The 23659-nt window shown below is 41.6% G+C and overlaps 1 protein-coding gene across 1 annotated transcript in view; it reads left to right on the forward strand.

Moving 5' to 3' along the window:
* Positions 1-23659, forward strand: part of AJAP1 (adherens junctions associated protein 1) — a 302246-nt gene that overhangs the window by 255580 nt on the left and 23007 nt on the right. The gene's annotated exons all lie outside the window — the stretch shown is intronic.

Here is a 23659-nt window from a genome sequence, read left to right on the forward strand (position 1 = left end):
TATCTATCTATCTATCTATCTCCTATCTATATTCTATCTATCTATCTATCTCCTATCTATCTCCTATCTATCTATCTATCTATCTATCTCCTATCTATCTATCTATCTATCTATCTATCTATCTATCTATCTATCTATATATCTCCTATCTATCTATCTATCTATCTATCTCCTATCTATCTATCTATCTATCTATCTCCTATCTATCTATCTATCTATCTATCTATCTATCTATCTATCTATCTATCTATCTATCTCCTATCTATCTCCTATCTATATTCTATCTATCTATCTATCTATCTATCTATCTATCTCCTATTTATCTATCTATCTATCTATCTATCTATCTATCTATCTATCTCCTATCTATCTATCTATCTATCTATCTATCTATCTATCTATCTATCTCCTATCTATCTATCTCCTATCTATCTCCTATCTATCTATCTATCTATCTATCTATCTATCTATCTATCTCCTATCTATCTATCTCCTATCTATCTATCTATCTCCTATCTATCTATCTCCTATCTATCTATCTCCTATTTATCTATCTATCTATCTATCCTATCTATCTATCTATCTATCTATCTATCTATCTATCTCCTATCTATCTATCTATCTATCTATCTATCTATCTATCTCCTATCTATCTATCTATCTCCTATCTATCTATCTATCTATCTATCTCCTATCTATCTATCTATCTATCTATCTATCTATCTATCTATCTATCTCCTATCTATCTATCTATCTATCTATCTATCTATCTATCTCCTATCTATCTCCTATCTATCTATCTATCTATCTATCTATCTATCTATCTATCTATCTATCTATCTATCTATCTATCTATCTATCCATCTATCTCCTATATATCTCCTATCTATCTCCTATCTATCTATCTATCTATCTATCTATCTCCTATCTATCTATCTATCTATCTATCTCCTATCTATCTCCTATCTATCTATCTCCTATCTATCTATCTATCTATCTATCTATCTATCTATCTATCTATCTATCTATCTATCTCCTATCTATCTATCTATCTATCTATCTATCTATCTCCTATCTATCTATCTATCTATCTATCTCCTATCTATCTATCTATCTATCTACCTATCTATCTATCTCACGCTCCTCAGGTATACAGAAATAAAGCTGAGCCCAGGTCCAGTGATTCCTTTATTATACTATAGAAGCTTGGTTATTAATGGCGGACAATAAAGGGGGGGGGGTATAAAATCTCTTTACCATCGGACACAATATTCCCTAATGATACAATAATAATCGTTCATCGGTATCTCAGGTCGGGAACATTTCCTTCTGTTGTAAATAACAATTGGACCTTATAAAGCAGTGACGCTCAGAAACCCAATAATCCTATCCGCTCCCCGCTCCCTCCTCTCCGGAATATTCTACAGCTTCTACTTTTACATATTTTTACCATTGTTTCTTCTTGATCAACAAATACTTTTCACCGACCATCAAAGTAACTGTGTAAAGAAGTTATATGATGTTTTCTCCACCAGCCGTGTAAATTAATAGTAATAACAACAATCATAATAATAACAGTGACAATGACAACTAATAACAATAAGAATAATATTTATATCAATAATAATAATAATAAATTCCTTTATTTATATTCCAGTGGTTTCCATTGTGAAGGAGCAGTGTATTATGGAGTGATCCAGGATTAGAACAACATAGCTTCCTTCTTCCACAAACAGCGCCACCCCTGTCCTCAGTCTGTGTTTGGTATTACAACTCATCCTCATTCACTTTAATAGAGCTGAGCTGCAATACCAGACACAGACTGAGGTGAAGAGTGGCGCTATTTCTGGAATATTCTCCTAATCTGAGATAACTCCTTTACATAGGAAAGGTGATATGTCTGACGGCGTGTAAATATTGCAATCCCTACTAATCATCAGTCCATAGTCCAATCATCAGACCATCAGTCCCATAGAGTTGAAAGGAGTGGCAGCATACATAGCTGACTGGAGACCCCCATTCTTGTGATCGGTAGGAGTCCCAACACTCAAAAACTTGGCACCTATACTATAGAAAAGAGTGTCATCATCTCATTGCCTTCAATAGTGACAGGGTAGTAATGTCTCCTGTGGTGGTGCTGCAAGGAAAGCAAACACTTCGAGGCGGGTGCCCCTCCATATTACAGCTCACCACTAGGGGTCCTACTAGAGGCCGCCCATCAGGAAATACTTACCAGTGAAGGACTCCTAACTACTGCAGATTTGTAGAACAGACTTGTCGTTTGGGTTCATCAACGTCCTCTGTACATGAACACTCGACTTTTGACTCCCGGTGGATAGAGACATTGGATGCCAACCTAGAGGGTCCTAGAAAGCATGGATAAAGCCGTAGGCTGTGTTCCCGGAAACCCTAGGACAGCATCTAACTTCTCCAGACACTGGGAGTGACAAGCGGTCAGGGCCACTTAATATGGTGGTTTTGGTGGTTTCCCTACTTGGCTGGGTCTTCCCGGAGGGATATCTGGCTACTCCTGTGTTTTGAGACTCTTAGATGAGGCCACACAGGCTCTTTTTTGCATATTCATGTTTCCCAGGGGGCAATGCACCTAGGATGTCACTGCATTGAGTGCTTTAACCAGCAGCCGGCAGTGTTATCTTTGGCTGGTCTCCCTGAGATCAATGATCTGTTTCCAGTAAAGCGGTCAGGTTGGGAGAAGTCTGCTCAATACTCCAAATAAAACTACTAATAACAGCCCATTCATTACCAGATTAAGATGGTGTCGGCTCCCACCATGGTCTCCTATATAAGCTATCAGTGCTGATCTCCACTTAGAATCCTGACCTACAGTAATCCTCCACACACTTTCTATAATTGAAGACAAATCCACCCAACTATAACTCAAACAGTAACTTTTGACAAAGGAGCCATCGAGAGAACGTTCCGTCCTGACAGCCGCAGCCGCTGGAGATGAGCTCCCTCACAACTGTCTAGTAGAAGGCGGATGAAAAAAGTCTGAGAAATAGAAATGTCCTTGGAAGCTTCTTCCCCATAGATTGGGTGCAGGCCCGCCACTTTTCTCAGCAGAAAATTACTTGTTTTTTCCTTTTTGAAAAGCTCATGACAATAATTTTGCGGCCCAGACAGCTTTTCAGAACTGAGAATATTTTTACAATCTTTAAATACTTTTTAAACCCATCATTTTTGTTGAAAACCTGTCATCTGAGTTGATGATTTAACCAGGTGAGATTCAGTTTTTTTATATAGTTTAAACAGTAAATTTCTTCAACAAACTCAAGATATATTTTGTACAAAGAATTTAGACCGCAGTGCCACTCCTAGCCTTATGGTGTGCTGTTAGGAATTATGACCGCAGTGCCACTCCTAGCCTTATGGTGTGCTGTTAGGAATTATGACCGCAGTGCCACTCCTAGCCTTATGGTGTGCTGTTAGGAATTATGACCGCAGTGCCACTCCTAGCCTTATGGTGTGCTGTTAGGAATTATGACCGCAGCGCCACTCCTAGCCTTATAGTGTGCTGTTAGGAATTATGACCGCAGTGCCACTCCTAGCCTTATGGTGTGCTGTTAGGAATTAAAGGAGAAGTCCGGAAAAAAGTTATACAAATCCCCAGTATACACTTATTACAGGAAATGCTTATAAAGAGCTTTTCTCCCTGCACTTACTGCTGCATCAAGGCTTCACTTCCTGGATAACATGGTGATGTCACTTCCTGGATAACATGGAGATGTCACTTACTTGATAACCTGGTGATGTCACTTCCTGGATAACCTGGTGATGTCACTTCCTGGAAAACATGGTGATGTCACTTCCTGGATAAAATGGTGATGTCACTTCCTGAATAACAGGGTGATGTCACTTCCTGGATAACAGGGTGATGTCACTTCTCGGATAACCTGGTGATGTCACTTCCTGGATAACCTGGTGATGTCACTTCCTGGAAAACATGGTGATGTCACTTCCAGGATAACATGGGGATGTCACTTCCTAGATAACATGGTGATGTCACTTCCTGGTTAACATGGTGATGTCACTTCCAGGATAAAATGGTAATGTCACTTCCTGGATAACATAGTGATGTCACTTCCAGGTTAAAATGGTAATGTCACTTCCTGGATAAAATGGTGATGTCACTTCCTGGACAACACGGTGATGTCACAACCTGACTCTCAGAGCTGTGCGGGCTGTGGCTGCTAGAGAATGGATGATGGCAGAGGGATTCGCAGTGTCCCTCCAGTGCCCTGTTTCCCTCAGTGTCCTCCTGCCATCTTCCTCTCCAGCATCCACAGCCCGCACAACTCTGGGAGTCGGGTCGTGACATCACCATGTTATCCAGGAAGTGACATCCAGGAAGTGACATCACCATGGAAAAAAGCACTTTATAAGCATTTCCCTTAATAAGTGTATATTGGTGATTTGGGTGATATAATTTTTGGGGGGCAATACTATACCTTAATAAAAAAATTTGCTGGACTTCTCCTTTAAGACCGCAGTACCACTCTTCACCATCTGGTGTGCTGTTAGGAATTAAGACCACAGTACCAATCCTAATTTTATGGAATTTAGACCACAGTACCAATCCTTATTTTATGGAATTTAAACCACAGTACCACACAGTACCACTCCAAGCCTTATGGTGTGCTGTTAGGAATTAGGACCACAGTACCACTCCTAGCCTTATGGTGTGCTGTTAGGAATTAGAACCACAGTACCACTCCTAGCCTTATGGTGTGCTGTTAGGAATTAGGACCGCAGTACCACTCCTAGCCTTATGGTGTGCTGTTAGGAATTAGGACCACAGTACCACTCCTCACCATCTGGTGTGCTGTTAGGAATTAGGACCACAGTACCACTCCTAGCCTTATGGTGTGCTGTTAGGAATTAAAACCGCAGTACCACTCCTCACCATCTGGTGTGCTGTTAGGAATTAGGACCGCAGTACCACTCCTCACCATCTGGTGTGCTGTTAGGAATTAGGACCGCAGTACCACTCCTCACCATCTGGTGTGCTGTTAGGAATTAGGACCGCAGTACCACTCCTCACCATCTGGTGTGCTGTTAGGAATTAGGACCGCAGTACCACTTCTCACCATCTGGTGTGCTGTTAGGAATTAGGACCGCAGTACCACTCCTCACCATCTGGTGTGCTGTTAGGAATTAGGACCGCAGTACCACTCCTCACCATCTGGTGTGCTGTTAGGAATTAGGACCGCAGTACCACTCCTCACCATCTGGTGTGCTGTTAGGAATTAGGACCGCAGTACCACTTCTCACCATCTGGTGTGCTGTTAGGAATTAGGACCGCAGTACCACTCCTCACTATCTGGTGTGCTGTTAGGAATTAGGACCGCAGTACCACTCCTCACTATCTGGTGTGCTGTTAGGAATTAGGACTGCAGTTCCACTCCTAACCTTATGGAATTTAGAGCGTAGTACCACTCCTAGCCTTATGGTGTTCTGTTAAGATTTAAGACTGCAGTACCACTCCTAACCTTATGGAAGCGCAGTACCACTCCCAACCTTATGGTGTTGCTGTTAAGAAAAACGATCTAAGCCACACAGAGCACAAAGCACCCTGCGTACATTACTCTGATCTCACGTGACGCATGTTTCATCTTCTGAGACAATTTGTTTCCATACATATAACATTAATGCAACATTCATTGACATTTGTTGATCAAGAAAAAACGTTATTTCTTTTTAGTTTTTTATTTTCCGACTCTCCGAGCCCCTTAAAAACAAAATAGTTTTAAAACTGCTCATTGCAACCAGTGTTCACTTTTTCTCTCTGAAGATCTGGGTTTAGGCTGAACGCCCACAGAATATAAGGGCCGCCTTCGCCCACAGAATATAAGGGCCGCCTCCGCCCACAGAATATAAGGGCCGCCTCCGCCCACAGAATATAAGGGCCGCCTCCGCCCACAGAATATAAGGGCCGCCTTCTGAAGGGTTTGGTTGGTTTTACATTCTTGCATAAAAAATTTAAAAAAAAATTAACCTACAGTAAAGTTTCTAATTTAATTTTTAAACTATTGTATCTATTCAACGGAAAATGTATAAGAGCAGTGAGAGTCAGCGGAGCGGCTTGTGTTCCGGTTTATTGTTACTAATAGCGATACTCAACTTTATTTTATTGAATGGAGTTTTTTCTTGTTTATGGTGAGCTGTAACGTGATTGGATCACAGGGAAAAAGGTTGACGGAGCAAAACGTTCCAGGCAGGCCGCATAAGTGAAGACTTAAAGGTATCTTAAGGCTGATGGCCCTTCTTGTAATGAGAGAATGAGAGCGCCATCACTTGGAACAGATACAACTCCACCCACTACTCCTTCAGCATCGACTCTATTTAGGGGGTCTAGAAGCTCCCACTAACTGTCCCTTAAGGAACCTTCTAGATGTCCTAATAGTAAACATTAGCTTGTCGGGTTACATTACGGTGGTTCTTCTATCTATTGTGTTTCTGGTCACAAGTTTAGCGGACAAGTTGGGTGTAATGTGTATTGGTCAATTTTTTTGGGAAACTTTTTCCTAAGTTTGTAACCCAGATCCATGAGAAGTAGGTATCCGAGGTCCATCACCATTGCTACGTCCATGATCTCTATGGAGAAACTCTATGACCTCATATGGGGCAGTGAATGGCTATTGAAAGACATTGGGGTGGCTCAGAGACTTTACCCCCAGCCACCATTTGCACCAGTTCTCTGGTAAATTTTGCGCGCCCCGGTGGCCACTTCCCTTCATGATACGCTCTGCCCCTCTTACTAATTTTTATAATAGCCAAGTAGATTTTATTATCTGATTCCAGAGTTGTGTCTGTTGCACATTCAAAAAACATTGAGCAAATTTATCAACCTTATAATATCACATAGAATTGTGGATATCGACCAGCAGGAAGTCTGGATTATTGATCCAGAATAAGGCTATGTTTACACAACGTACTTTTTAGAAAAAGAGCGGTCGTTCTTTTCCTAATGCAATGATTTGCATTGTTTTACACAATGTACTGAACGACGTCCGCTGTTTGCTACGACCGTCGAAATAATGATCACATCAACTATTTATGGCCGTTGTCTATAGACTTCAATGCAATTTTCATTTAAAACAATGGCCGTTGTTTTGAGTGCCAAATAACAACCTTTATGTAGACATTGTGTGAACGTGGCCTCAATGCTCTGATTTCATGAAATTCATTCTATTTTTTAGAATACATGTTCTGAATGTTTCCTTGCTAACTATGAGAGTGATATATGATGAACCGCTGGAGTGTGAACACTGTCCAATGTGTGTGACGTCCGAGATGACAAACAGAGAATCTTTATAATTGACCCTTCAGAGTCTTATCAGCTTTTTCTATATATTGGGAATTCACTCAATAAGACGTCAATTGATCGATTATAATTTTGTTTCTATGTGCTATGACAATTCAGAAATTTTACCTAGGCGTTCAGGTTGCCAGGGGCGGGGGCATATTCTCCAAACCTGAGGTGGTGCTTTACTTACCTACCTTGATCCCCTGCCGCTGCTGAGACCTCCACTGCTTCTTCCTCATAGCTGTGATGTCCTGACCCTTCAGAAAGTGCCCCACCTATGCTGATCTGAGATGGCGCCAAGGCCTCTGATTGGCTGAGTGGGGCAGTTCCAGTGGGGACATCAGAAGTCAGGCAGTGGCAATGAGGAGGGTGGGAGCTGTGGGGGATCGGGTAGGTGAGTATAGCTTGATATTTTAAAATCACCCCAAGTTTCGTAGAAAGTTTTTCTCTTAACAACCCATTTTGACAGGTCTCTAGAGCAGAGTGTAGAAATATTACCAATTTACCAAAACCATTTATCCTATTTCCAAGGATTTATTTCCAAGCTTGTAATTCTTCGTACAGTGGGTTAGTAAAGTAGTTTTTCCACTTTCGATGTATATGTCAGGTCCACATGTATATGTCAGGTCCACAGTATACGCCATAAATACCTCACGGTGAAGGCCCACCTACGGCAAATAATAGGGCACATGCTTACTAAGCTCCATCAGCACCTAGCCTGCAGACACAGAATGGTGAGATGCTCATCATGTCGATGGTTGTCGTCCTTGAAGTCTTTGGGAGTTGTGGAAGGAACCAAGTGAGCTTTTCCATTCTATAACTCTATTCCCAACAACCAATCTTCTCAGATTGCTGGGTAGGCGTTATGGAAACCCCATCCTTCCTTAGCTTGGTACTCCACCTATATGTCATTTATAGCATATCCAGTGAATATAAAGGGTTTGTACCACCAACAGCTCTAATCCCCAGTGCACAGGATGGTGGATAATGTGTGTCTGATGGGGCCCAACTACTAGGACTCCCAGTGATCTGGAGAAGAGGAGACCCTAGTTGTTGGCCATGTGTTCATACTACTGCTCTATTTACAGTCTATGGGCCTGCAGGAGATAGCCAAGTCCTGTGCCCGATCATCTCCAGCAGCCCCATAGACACAATTATCTCCAATCTGTGGAAAGGTGACAGGTATTGCTGGAACAACCCCTTCAAGCAAAGCTTATAAAGGGCTGTTTATAGTAATAGCAAATCCTCATTGATTCCTCCACTAACAGAGCCATTTGCCTCAACCAAATCATATATTACTACTAGGTAGAGAGGCCGCAAGATCCCTTCTTACCAAGGGGAAAAACTGGTAAAACTCCATCCCATGTACTCTCTGTCTTTCCCATCAGGAGTTGTAGGCCTCTTGTATTTGATCTAATGTAGTTTGGATCACCTGATCTCTTGCACATAGACGTCTCACTTCTTCCCGGATCGGTTTTAGAGCGGTAAAGTCTCCTGCGGAGCCCCCTGAACATCTCCTTAGCTGCACGGACTCCTCTATTGTGAGGATCTTATTGGCTCATTTTGGGGTTAACCCAGAAAAGAAGTCTTCAGAATAGATTGGTCAATCCAGAAAACAAAGCATCTAAGGAAGAACATGGTGCATACAACTTCTTAGCCCATGAAACATTTACTAGTTGACTAATTCACATATTGTGTCTAAAGCCTCATTCACACATCTGTGTATGTACACGAGGGCTCCTGGCAGTACACCGGGTCCATATGGTTTCATGTTATGGAGCTTAGCAGGCCCGGCTTCTCTAACTACACTTGCTGCTACAGAGACTCTTGGTATTGCACGTCCTCCATTAAGATGAATAAGCGACCTTGTTATAAATGGTTTGTGAGTCCAGTAGAGGAGAAGCCATACTTCTTTGTGGTTCCCTTCTCTGGATCGGAGAGGTGGGTCATCAGCCCTTCATCCACCATTGGCCCTATTAATGGGTCTGTCTGAGGGCTGACTATAAAGATGAGACACACATCACCCATTCCGGTGCTTACAGGGTTTCCACTGATCTCCATTCCTGGTCCCTCCATGAATAACAACACAAGCCTGCGGAACCAGTTCCAGGCCTTGGTGGTTGGGTCACTGTAGAGAGTGATAAGAAGAGATGAACTCAACTCAACCATGCTCGAGTCCGATTGTTTGGCAATTAATTACCAGTAGCTGAAGAAGTTGGATACAGCGCTAAGGGGTCCAGGAAAACATGGATACCTATGGCTGTATCCAACAGGACTCCCTAGGGCTGCATCCAACTTCTTTTGCCACCAGTATTCAAATGGTGAAAAACATGGACTCGCTCATTGCTAGTGATACACCAACCATTTCCTGAGATGTCACTAGAAAGTGGAGTTCAGTGGCGACCCAGGGGCTGTGGATTGAACAGATGGATGTTTTTCAAAATTATTTTGTATCCTTTTTTCACACCGTCCGCCCCTGTTATTGCTCTAATTTGCAAAGTATCTTTGAAACATACAATTCATTGAGTACAGGTCAAATTTTTAGAAAGTACATTTCAACTGCTCCAGTTATTTTTCACCGTTACACAGTTCTTGTATAGCAAATACCATGAAACAGCTCAAAGGTTCTAAAAAAAGGTAAAAATAATAAATGCAGTCAATTTCGAACCTCAAACACAACAATAGTCTGAAATTTCCATTCTAACCAAAGGTTTTTTTCAGGGAAGAAATTGCGAGTAACACAGAAAGCGAATTATTCTTTGTAGACTTTTCGCACTGGTGCCCTTACCTTCTGGAAATGATTCCCAGCCCCCCTAATTCTATACAGTATAACAAGGGCTGGAACAGACTGTAGGACAGCGCCCCCTAGGGCTGGAGAATTTAGACAGCTTTGCTCTTCAGGACAGAGCACATTGCTATCATCATGGCAAGAAAAGAAGGCAGACCGACAATTCTATTCCATAGAGGTTTAGGTCTGTTCTATGGATAAATTGCCAAGAAAGTCAAGGTGGCAACCGGGACAGTTTCCTAAACCATGCGAAAAACCTATTGGGAAAAGGAAGAGACGGACAGGAAGACCAAAGGCCACTACAAGTTGTCAACTTTCAGAGAGTCAATAGTCTACATAACTGGTGGCTCAAAGCAAAAAGTCCTCAGTCACAGCTTAGTGCGGCAAAAAATCTTGGTGATTGACCCCACCTGTCAGATGTGGAGGTGGAAGTGTCATGGTCTGGGGCTCTACTGCCGACAACCTGTGCAGGTGACTGGAACTCCGGACAAGAAGGAAGACCACATCATTGGCCGTGAGATCACCTTGGTGCACCTAGTTGGTCATACTACAGCAAGACAATGACCCAAAGTCAGAACCATGTAAGAAGCCGGTAGTATCGGGCGGCAGTCTTGAGCCTTAGACCCTCTGAGCTTGTTTGAATGAACTGGATAGAAGTGCAAAAGAAAAGCTACCTACAAACCCAGCAGATTGGTGGAAACTTCGGCCACAAATGTTAGGAAGAAATTTCTGTAGAATTGCATCAGCTAGGGGGCGCTACTGTCAAATCTACATATCATTCGTGAAAACAAAGTTAAATGTTAAAAACTGAGATGTTCTAAAACTGTTACCGGGTAGTGTATTTCTTCCGATGTATGCCACTAAGACTCAATCACAAGACTCTACATGGCTATGTTCACACTACATGAAAAAAAGAGATGGTGTCCGCCTCTTCTATCTAAAAACGTCCGTTTTTGCCGCAATGTAATTGACTTCAGCGAAATAAAGTCAATAAAATGAAGAATGTGCAATGTGCACAGTATGTAAAATAACGGACGTTTTCTGCGCTGACATCAAAATCATGATGATGACAATTATTTTAAGACGTCTTTTTCAAACAGTGGTCGTTAATTTTTAGTTGTTCACAAACAGGTTTTTTTTCACCATTTTTACTATTAAATTCAATAGACTTTTCAATTAAAGACAAAGGGCGATCAGTCCAGCTGAGCTAGAATAATGGACTGACAGACGTCACTGCACTGACGGACGGCCAAAACAGCTAAATGACGGACGTAATTTTTTCTTTTAAAAAACGGCGAGAAAAAACTTTGTAGGAACATAGCATGCGGCCATGCGGCGGTGCACCTAGTTTCCCACAATCCCACTCGCTTGCATGCACAGTGGAGAATACCTGCCAATGCTTCCAGGACTGACACCAGGCAATTCAACAGAAAACTAGAGCAAAAAGTCACAGACTGTTCTCGATTCTAGCGCAATGGTCTCGGATTTTGTTCTACAGTTATAAAGTCTTTGAGGAAATAATATTTTTACACCAAGTTCTATCATTGTAATAATGAGAAATCCGGCTATTTCTAAGGATTCACTTACAGTTTTCTGCAACTAAACACAAAACATTGCGACATCATGAAAGACAAAGAGCGAACTGCAAAGCAACCGACTTCAATCCCGAATTCTAAACCCAACTAGTGAAAGATGTGAGCGCTTTGTGGCAGAGATTTAATTTCATGTTTGCATCCTGACCTCTCCCCACCAGACGTTCTGCTGTACCGCCGAGCACACTGCCTGATAGATCATAGAAGAACACCATCTGCCATTCTCCCCCAAGCTACAGCCTCTCTTCTTGCTGTGTTGCCAAAAGAAGAGAAGTTTGATTGCGGCTCCACGCAGGATGCGAACAACAATCGGCCCCTTCAACGTCTAATGATATTGTGCTACATGTTCAGGTCCCAGAGTGACCTAATGCATGAAAAGCTGCCTGTGATTTACAGAAACGCTATAGGCACATTATACCAAAGAACAATTAGTCACAGATTAGCCAGATCGCTCGGGTAATGAAATTAGCAAAAAATTGTTTGTTCGCTAAATAATTGTTTCCAGTGGAGGATATAAATGTACATGGACAAATGTACTGACAGACGGATGAGAAAGGTCTCGAGATGAGAATGAAACGTTGCACTTGCTTTTTGATGCACCAATAAATACCACAACTTTTTTCACTATACGGATGTGCCGCAAAATTCTTAGATTTATTTAGTTGGAGATTTAATCCGATCTCCGTTGCTTGGCACTCCAGCACTGGAACTGGGAGTGCGCTCTATTATGGACATTAGATAGATAGATAGATAGATAGATAGATAGATAGATAGATAGGAGATGGATAGATAGGAGATAGATAGATAGATAGATAGATAGATGATAGATAGATAGATAGGAGATAGATAGATAGATAGGAGATAGATAGGAGATAGATAGATAGATAGATAGATAGATAGATAATATATAGATAGATAGATAGATAGATAGATAGACAGGAGATAGATAGATAGATAGATAGATAGATAGGAGATAGATAGATAGGAGATAGATAGATAGGAGATAGATAGGAGATAGATAGATAGATAGATAGATAGATAGATAGATAGATAGGAGATAGATAGATAGATAGATAGATAGGAGATAGATAGATAGATAGATAGATAGGAGATAGATAGATAGATAGATAGATAGATAGATAGATAGATAGATAGATGATAGATAGATGATAGATAGATAGGAGATAGATAGGAGATAGATAGATAGATAGATAGATAGATAGATAGATAGATAGGAGATAGATAGATAGATAGATAGATAGATAGATAGATAGGAGATAGATAGATAGATAGATAGATAGATAGATAGATAGGAGATAGATAGATAGGAGATAGATAGATAGATAGATAGATAGATAGGAGATAGATAGGAGATAGATAGATAGATAGATAGGAGATAGATAGATAGATAGATAGGAGATAGATAGATAGATAGATAGATAGATAGATAGATAGATAGGAGATAGATAGATAGATAGATAGATAGATAGGAGATAGATAGGAGATAGATAGATAGATAGATAGATAGATAGATAGGTAGATAGGAGATAGATAGATAGATAGATAGATAGATAGATAGATAGGAGATAGATAGATAGATAGATAGATAGATAGATAGATAGATGATAGATAGATGATAGATAGATAGGAGATAGATAGGAGATAGATAGATAGATAGATAGATAGATAGATAGATAGATAGATAGGAGATAGATAGATAGATAGATAGATAGGAGATAGATAGATAGATAGATAGATAGATAGATAGATAGATAGGAGATAGATAGATAGATAGATAGATAGATAGATAGGAGATAGATAGATAGATAGATAGATAGATAGATAGATAGATAGATAGATAGGAGATAGATAGGAGATAGATAGATAGATAGATAGATAGATAGATAGGAAGTAGGTAGATAGATAGATAGATAGATAGATAGATAGGAGATAGATAGATAGATAGATAGATAGGAGATAGATAGATAGGAGATAGATAGGAGATAGATATATAGATAGATAGATAGGAGATAGATAGATAGATAGATAGATAGATAGATAGATAGATAGGTAGATAGATAGATAGATAGGAGATAGATAGGAGATAGATATATAGATAGATAGATAGGAGATAGATAGATAGATAGATAGATAGATAGATAGATAGATAGATAGATAGATAGATAGATATTCTCTCTATGAATAATAAATACGGGGCCGCGCCGCCATCTTCCTATAATCCTTCACTAATTTGTCATTTTTTTGCTAAACAAGAAGAGAAAAGAGAAGATTCCGGATCACCTGGGAAAATGCTGAAAAATCATCTGCGATGCGGAGACCATAGAACAAAGGCAGAGAAGTAGAAGGGAACTTTCAGAACTTTAATATTCAGATGATCGGAATCCGAGAAACTCAACTAAAGGAAGGGGAGAAATATTATATACGGAGCCGAGAGACGGTGAGGAGACTGGACGGAGACGACTAGACTGCGCATGTTATGGAGAGAAGAGCCGACTCCCTGCAGAGGATTCAGTATATGCTGCAGTATATGCGATTAGGTCACATTCACACTGGGGTTTTGCGATCTGTTTTTCTATCCGTTTTATGCATTTGTTTGCATCCGTTTGGATAAGTTTTTCAATTGACTTCCATATTAGGAAAACTGATCAAAATGCATTTTTGTTGTTTTTTTGCATACACAATAACATGGTCGCTAAAAAAGATGCGTTTTCATCCATTATTTTAATCCCTTTTGTATATTCTAAGTCAATGGAAAAATGGATCCAAACGGACGTACACAAATGCATCTTCTCTTTCATCCACTTTTCATCTGTTTTCTGCATAAAACTGATTAGAAAAACTGTTTGCAAAAACACAGTGTGAACCCGACCTTAGCCTCAGGCACTGGTGTGGAGATAAGCCATAGCGGTCGCTGCGGTCTGGTTGTCATCACGTTCTGCATGTATGACGGGCAAAGAGGTTTCCACCGTACTGTAAGTCCCGACACTGATGCAGAACACTACATATACACCCAGGAAAACAGTCACAATATATCGAAGGGTTAAGCCCAGTGGACCAAAAAAGAAAAGTCAAAACTAAGGAAACTGCAGCTCAATGTTTCCAATTGTAAATGAATGCACTTGGGGAGGAGGAATCCTCTATCCAGCATCATAGCAGCAGTTCTGGCAAAGACTTCAGAAGAGATTGATTTAGAGGCAGTGATTTCTGATAGTGGTAGCACAGCTAATCGTATGCAGGGCTGTATATGTAATAGTAAGCCAGGGTGTGTGTGTATATATATAACTAGAAAATGTACCCGGCGCTGCCCAGGTATAAAGTGTCAGTGTGTTAATTAGATTTATTCTAAGGTGCCCAGGAGGCCAATCTATGTCCTTGTTTTTTTTGTTTAAGGGGAAATCGTCAGTAGCCCTATATGTCCCTATATACCCGACAGTTCTGCACTATTTATGTAAATTGTAGCTTATGCACATTATAAATAAACTAAAAATGTCAAACATCCGTCCTGTATACCTGTAGTGTATAGTTGGGCGGGCTGTATACCTGTAGTGTATAGTTGGGGGGGGCTGTATACCTGTAGTGTATAGTTGAGGGGGTCCTGTATACCTGTCGTGTGTAGTTGTGGGGGCTGTATACCTGTAGTGTATAGTTGAGGGAGGTCCTGTATACCAGTAGTGTATAATTGGGGGGGCTGTATATCTGTACTGTATAGTTTGGGAAGTACTGTATACCTGCAGTGTATAGCTGGTAGAGGTCCTGTTTACCTGTACTGTATAGTTGGGGGTCCTGTATACCTGTAATATATAGTTGGTAAAGGTGCTGTATACCTGTAATGTATAGTTAATGGAGGTCTTCTATACCTGTAGTTTATAGTTTAAGGGTCTTGGATACCTGTAGTGTATAGTTGGTGGAGGTCTTGTATACCTGTAGCGTATAGTTGTGGGGTCCTGTATACCTGTAGTGTATAGTTTGGGGGTCCTGTGTATCTGTAGTTTATAGTTGGTAGAGGTCTTGTATACCTGTAGTGTAAAGTTTGGGGGTCCTGTATACCTGTAGTATAAAGTTGGTGGAGGTGCTGTCTACCTGTAGTATATAGTTGATGGAGGTTCTGTATATCTGTAGTGTATAGTTTTGGGGTCCTGTATACTTGTAGTGTATAGTTGGTGGCTGTCCTGTATACTTATAATGTATAGGTTTGGGGTCCCGTATTCCTGTAGTGTAGAGTTTGGGGTCCTGTATACCTGTAGTATATAGTTGGTAGAGGTCCTGTTTACCTGTAGTGTATAGTTTTAGGGTCCTGTATACCTGTAGTGTATAGTTTGGGGTCCTGTATACCTGTAGTATAGAGTTGGTGGAGGTGCTGTATACCTGTAGTATAGAGTTGGTGGAGATCTTGTATACCTGAAGTATATAGTTTGGGGGTCCTGTATACCTGTAGTGTATAGTTTGAGGGTCCTGTATACCTGTAGTATATAGTTGGTGGAGTTCATGTATACCTGTAGTGTATAGTTTGGGGTCCTGTATACCTGTAGTATAGAGTTGGTGGGGGTGCTGTATACCTGTAGTGTATAGTTTTGGATTCCTGTATATCTGTAGTGTATAGTTTGGGGTCCTGTATACCTGTATTATATAGTTGATGGAGGTCCTGTATACCTGTAGTGTATACTTTTGTGGTCCTGTATACCTGTAGTGTATAGTTGGTGGAGTTCCTTTATACCTGTAGTGTATACTTTTGGGGTCCTGTATACCTGTAGTGTATACTTTTGGGGTCCTATATACCTGTAGTGTTCTGTAGTATATAGTTCAGGGGTCCTGTATACCTGTATTATATAGTTGATGGAGGTCCTGTATACCTGTAGTGTATACTTTTGTGGTCCTGTATACCTGTAGTGTATAGTTGGTGGAGTTCCTTTATACCTGTAGTGTATACTTTTGGGGTCCTGTATACCTGTAGTGTATACTTTTGGGGTCCTATATACCTGTAGTGTTCTGTAGTATATAGTTCAGGGGTCCTGTATACCTGTACTGTATAGTTTGAGGATCCTGTATACCTGTAGTATAGAGTTGGTGGAGGTGCTGTATACCTGTGGTATAAAGTTGGTGGAGGTCCTGTATACCTGTAGTGTATAGTTTTGGGGTCCTGTATACCTGTAGTATATACTTGGTGGAGTTCCTGTATACCTGCAGTGTATAGTTTGGGGTCCTGTATACCTGTAGTATAGAGTTGGTTGGGGTGCTGTATACCTGTAGTATATAGTTGGTGGAGGTCCTGTATACCTGTAGTGTATAGTTTGGGTCCTGTATACCTGTAGTATATAGTCGGTGGAGGTCCTGTATACCTGTAGTGTATAGTTTTGGATTCCTGTATACCTGTAGTGTATAGTTTGGGGTCCTGTATACCTGTAGTATATATTTGGTGGGGGTGCTGTATAACTGTAGTGTATAGTTTTGGGTTCCTGTATACCTGTAGTATATAGTTGATGGAGGTCCTGTATACCTGTAGTGTATACTTTTGGGGTCCTGTATACCTGTAGTGTATAGTTTTGGTGTCCTTTATACCTGTAGTGTTCTGTAGTATATAGTTCAGGGGTCCTGTATACCTGTACTGTATAGTTTGAGGGTCCTGTATACCTGTAGTATAGAGTTGGTGGAGGTGCTGTATACCTGTGGTAAAGAGTTGGTTGATTTCCTGTATACCTGTAGTGTATAGTTTTGGGGTCCTGTATACCTGTAGTATATAGTTGGTGGAGTTCCTGTATACCTGTAGTGTATGGTTTGGGGTCCTGTATACCTGTAGTAAAGAGTTGGTAGGGGCGCTGTATACCTGTAGTATATAGTTGGTGGAGGTCCTGTATACCTATAGTGTATAGTTTGGGTCCTGTATACCTGTAGTATATAGTCGGTGGAGGTCCTGTATACCTGTAGTATAGAGTTGGTGAAGGTCCTGTATGCCTGTAGTGTATAGTTTGGGGTCCTGTATACCTGTAGTATATAGCTGGTGGAGGTCCCGTTCACCTGTAGTGTATAGTTTTGGGGTCCTGTATACCTGTAGTGTCCTGTATACCTGCAGGGTCATATTTACCATTAGGCACTCGTGGTCTGCCTAGGGCAGCACCTTGCATGGGGGCAGCACCAGGGAGCAGGGGGAAGGAACAACTTTTTAATTTTTTTTTATTTTTCTAGTCTTACACCTCCTGTTCAGACTTGCCAGAAAATCTAGTGTCTTTTCGAAGCGGGGTATGGTAGTATTGGTCAGGTCTGGTGTGGCAGTGTTATCCAGTGACAGTATGGCGGTATTGGTCAGGTCTGGTGTGGCAGTGTTATCCAGTCACAGTATGGTGGTATTGGTCAGGTCTGGTGTGGTGGTGTTATCCAGTCACAGTGTGGCGGTATTTGTCAGGTCTTCTATGGCAGTGTTATCCAGTCACAGTATGGCGGTATTAGTCAGGTCTGGTGTGGCGGTGTTATCCAGTCACAGTATGGTGATATTGGTCAGGTCTGGTATGGCAGTGTTATCCAGTCACAGTATGGTGGTATTGGTCAGGTCTGGTATGGCGGTGTTATCCAGTCACAGTATGGCGATATTGGTCAGGTCTGGTATAGTGGTGTAATCCAGTCACAGTGTGGCGGTATTGGTCAGGTCTGGTAGAGCGGTGTTATCCAGTCACAGTATGGTGGTATTGGTCAGGTCTGGTATGGCAGTGTTATCCAGTCACAGTGTGGCGGTATTGGTCAGGTCTGGTATGGCAGTGTTATCTAGTCACAGTATGGCGGTATTGGTCAGGTCTGGTGTGGCGGTGTTATCCAGTCACAGTGTGGCGGTATTGGTCAGGTCTGATATGATGGTGTTATCCAGTCACAGTGTGGCAGTATTGGTCAGGTCTGGTATGGCAGTGTTATCTAGTCACAGTATGGCGGTATTGGTCAGGTCTGGTGTGGCGGTGTTATCCAGTCACAGTGTGGCGGTATTGGTCAGGTCTGGTAGAGCGGTGTTATCCAGTCACAGTATGGTGGTATTGGTCAGGTCTGGTATGGCAGTGTTATCCAGTGACAGTGTGGCGGTATTGGTCAGGTCTGGTATGGCAGTGTTATCCAGTCACAGTGTGGCGGTATTGGTCAGGTCTGGTATGGCGGTATTGGTCGGGTCTGATATGGCGGTGTTAAATGTGACCTCTGGAGCTATTATCTACCAATCTATCATGATGCTAAATAGATGAAGATAGTGAAGATGGGGCATCCTCAGGTTTAGTGCTTAGGGCAGCAGCAGTTGGTAATACTGCCCTGTATACATGTACTGTATAGATGGAGTAGGGGGTCCTGTATACCTGTAGTGCCCTGTATATACATGTACTGTATAGATGGAGTAGGGGTCTACCAGTTATTACTGTGGATGTTGTGAGGCAGCTGCCCTAGCAACCATTGCTCCCTGTGAAAATGAAAGTAGAAATTCTATTGGTTGCTAAGACTCCCAACTGCCATTTCTCCTGGGCAGCTGCAGCTAATTATATCACCTGTGTGTGCAGTGTGGAGATTCTCCCAGTCATTTCTATGGGGCGCTTCTCCCCTTCCCCTTCCCCTACTGTACATCTGGCAGGGACGGGACCTTCGCTCTAACCTTCCCGGGCACCCAATGTATCTGTGTGCCAAATTTGGGGTCAAACGGCTCAGGCGTTTGGAAGTCTATATGGGACAGACAGACAGACTTTCATTTTTATGATATAGATGGTTTGTTGGGCTGTATATATAATGGTATGCTGGGCTGTATATATATAATGGTATGCAGGGCTGTATATGTAATAGTATGCCAGGGTGTATATATATATATATATATAATGTGGTATGCTGGGCTGTATATACTGTATATAATGGTATGCAGGGCCGTATATAAATAATGGTATGCTGGGCTGTATATATATAATGGTATGCTGGGCAGTATATATGTAATGGTATGCTGGCCTGTATATATATATATATATATATATATATATAATGGTATGATGGCCTGTATATATATATATATATATATATATATATATATATATATATTATGGTATGCTGTGCTGTATATATAATGGTATGCTGGGCTGTGTATATATAATGCTATTCTGGGCTGTATAAATATAATGGTATGCTGGGCTGTATATATATATATATATATATATATATAATAGTTTGCTGGGCTATATATATGTAATGGTATGCTGGGCTGTATATATGTAATGGTATGCTGGGCTGTATATATATGATGATATGCTGGCCTGTGTGCGCGCATAAATATATATATATATATATATATATATATATATATATATATATATATTGGTATACTGGGCTGTGTATATATAATGGTATGCTGGGCTGTATATATATAATGGTATGCTGGGCTGTATATATATAATGGTATGCTGGGGTATACATATATATATAATGGTATGCTGGGCTGTATATATATATAATGGTATGCTGGGCTGTATATATATATAATGGTATGCTGGGCTGTATATATATATATATATATATATATAATGGTATGCTGGGCTGTATATATATAATGGTATGCTGGGCTGTATATATATAATGGTATGCTGGGCTGTATATATATATATATATATATATATATATATATATATATATATATAATGGTATGCTGGGCTGTATATATATAATGGCATGCTGCGCTGTATATATATATATATAATGGTATACTGGGCTGTATAAATATATAATGGTATTCTGGGCTGGATATATAATGGTATGCTGGGCTGGATATATAATGGTATGCTGGGCTGTATATACATACATATAGAGAGTACAACCCCGGTGTGCAGCTCTATGGTGGTTGGCCAAGATATAGCCTTGCCCGGTGGCATTGTGTCATGACGCCAGTGCCGGTTGGGCACACAGGTGTGGTGGCACACCTGCTTTTACCCAACCATTCTAATGGCACTGCCACCCACAGAAAAGGGAGATGACCCAAGGAGGGTGTGTGTGCTGTGTCGGTACTTAATGAGGAATCACAGAGTCTCTTTATCATAAATATTATCTTGTTTACTCTGAGGATACGTGAGGTAGGCAGCAGATAATACAGCTTTGCCGTGATACAATACTTTATACTTGATAAGTTACTTAGTACTTTAGAGATCAGATCTTCACTAAGAATACGAGGAGTGGTACAGTCGTGTTGACTTGGTTGCGTGATGAGAAGTAGAAGGGAGGATCAGAGAAGTAGAGAGGAGGATGTCGAGAGAGTCCCAATCCAAGTAGTATTGTGCTCTGCCGGAACTTCGGAGGTAGAAATAAAAGAATACTTGAGAGTAAAAAGAGTACTTGTGCCTGTGTTTTGACTTTTTGGTCTTTGAACCACCTATTGCCCACCAGTGTCGGGTGACCCGTCCTAGAGGGTGACACAAGCCCCAGACCTTGGGATGCCATTGGTTATCCGTGACGGCACTCGGGAGGACGTCGGGAGGCAGCGCCGCGGCCTGGAGGCTGAGGACGGCGCTGGATCCCGGTCAGGTAAGTTCCTGACAGCTTCTAGCAACTTTGTTCTATCCGGATCATTTCCTGACTTCTTTATGGATACTGTCCTGCACTGTGTCTCTCCTTGTCCACGGCGCGGGTTATGGTGATCCCTGACTTGTCCTCTCTAGTGTAGTGAGGTTGCTGCAGAAGAAACTGTGTCTAGATTCATGTGCTCTTTGTCTAGACCACAACTAAGACTGGGAACCTGGCAGGAGCCAGGGCCCAACTGGACCGCTGTAGAGAGCGTTCTGGCGTGTGTCCTTCCTCTATAGAGTCCAAAGGCAAAAGACCCTACACTTCCTCTACCCATGTGACTTCCTACATACAGAGCATATAAGGTGTGCTGTGAGTGGGCGAGGAGTATATGTGCAAGAAGTACGAAGAGATTGGACAAGAGAAGAATGTGGTACATGTGGTACACAAACAAACAATTATCCTTTGAGTACTACAGCCGCGCAACAGCTAGGAATACCTACCTGCAATAACGACATCTTGTGGTAAAACTCTGCTACTACTACATTACCACTTAACCTTTAGGCTATGTTCACACTACGTAAAACTATGGACGTAGTTCTCGCCGCAGAACTACCGACGTAGTTTTGAGGGGTGGAACATAGCATTATTTTCAATGGGATCCCGGCCGGAGCGTACACACATCATATGTGCTCTGGCCGGGATCCCATGCGGCGCTGGAAAAAAGTGACATGTCAGTTTTCTGCAGCCGGAATTCAGTGAATTCTAGCCACAGAAAGCCCTCCGCTTGCTCTGGACGCTTGCTTCACTGTGGGCTATGGGAAGCTCTGATGCGGGCGCGCGCTGATGCGCCCGCATCAGAGCTCCGTGGCCAGGGTCACGGAACGGCCGGATGTTCACAGCATGTGAACATAGCCTTGAAGTACAGGCTTTTACGAAGGGTGTAACCAATAGCAACACCCGTGGTGGTACCTCACATAATGATATGCTGGGCTGAGGCTTCAGGTTTTGTATGCAAGAGCTAGAATATTTCAGTACCGCTGCGGCACTTGTCACGGGCTTGGAGTTGTAATTGGCTTTCCCTGTTACCCATTACATGCCTATTTAAGTGTTCTCAGTACCTCTCTTGTGCAGTTTGATAGTACGTAAGGTAAATGTAGAGAGACAGTGATAGTTGCAGAACAGGCTAGGCTTGACTTTTGTGGCAGAGCAGACAATATAGAAGGGACCTGTCCAATTTGCACAACACTCACTGTAGGATGTTTGATAACTTCGGCAATTACTTAGAACTTGCAATTACTTAGAAAAAAGACTTTAAGAAGAATACCCATACTCACAGTAAAGCGGGAGAGAGAACGTCAATGTTGCGATGGAGCTGCACATGTCAGGAGTGCAGGCTCTTGGGGTGAACCACTGGGTGGAGCTAGCCATTCGATAGATGCCAAAGAGGCCGAGCAACTCCTGCGGGGCATACAGGTGAACAGGGCTTCTTAAATCCACTGGCTTGACTGTAGAATCTCTGGAGGACTTGAAAGATGACTTTGAGAATGACCCTCACAGTGTGGACAGGCCTTGATCCCTGATCAGCAGCAGTTACACCCCAGGATTTTCTTTTGTTGGCCATAGCTGTTCAGACAGAACTCTGTAAACTGGAATGAGCATAAAGTCCAGGAACGCAGCATCAGATACTGGCCACAGGGCCAGGCCCAGTGTAGGACATTTTCTGTCACTGGATACACTGGATACGGCTACTAGCTGGAAAATGGAACATACTGGAACAACTCAAAAGCTAACTTGGAGCCTCACTACCATGTAACTTAGGTTATGTTCACACAATGTAAAAAAAAGAGAAAAGGCAGGCGATTTTTTTACATTTAACCCCTTCATGTCAGCAAGCTGCCTGTCATTAACCCCTTAAATGCCGCAATCTATAGCAATCGAGGCGTTTAAGGTAGTCAGTGACAGGACTAGCGCCTGTCACTGACTGATCGGGACCCCCGCAGCCATGCTGTGGGGGTCCTGATCACTGGTACCGACGGGCGGGGGTAAGTTACTTACCTCCTTCTTGTTGGATCGGCGATCTATGTATAGAGTCTATGTATGCTCTCAGACAGGCTCTATGCATAAATCCCTGATAGTACTGATCTGAGCTATGCTATGGCATAGCATAGATCAGTACATGCAATCTAATGATTGCATATTTTACAGTAAAATAAAAGTTTCAAAAAAAGTGAAATAAAAAAGTTTTTTAAAGTATTTAAAAACCCCTTATAACCCCTCCAATAAAAGTTGAATATACCCCCTTGCCCATTATAAAAATATCTTAAAATAAATAAACATATTATATAAAGCGTAGCGTGCGGAATTGTGCAGAAACTATTAAAATATAACATTATTGCTTCCGCACGTTGAGCGGCGTAAACAGAAAAAAAACACACC

Source organism: Dendropsophus ebraccatus, chromosome 12 (genome assembly GCF_027789765.1).
Source record: "Dendropsophus ebraccatus isolate aDenEbr1 chromosome 12, aDenEbr1.pat, whole genome shotgun sequence".
NCBI lineage: Eukaryota > Metazoa > Chordata > Amphibia > Anura > Hylidae > Dendropsophus > Dendropsophus ebraccatus.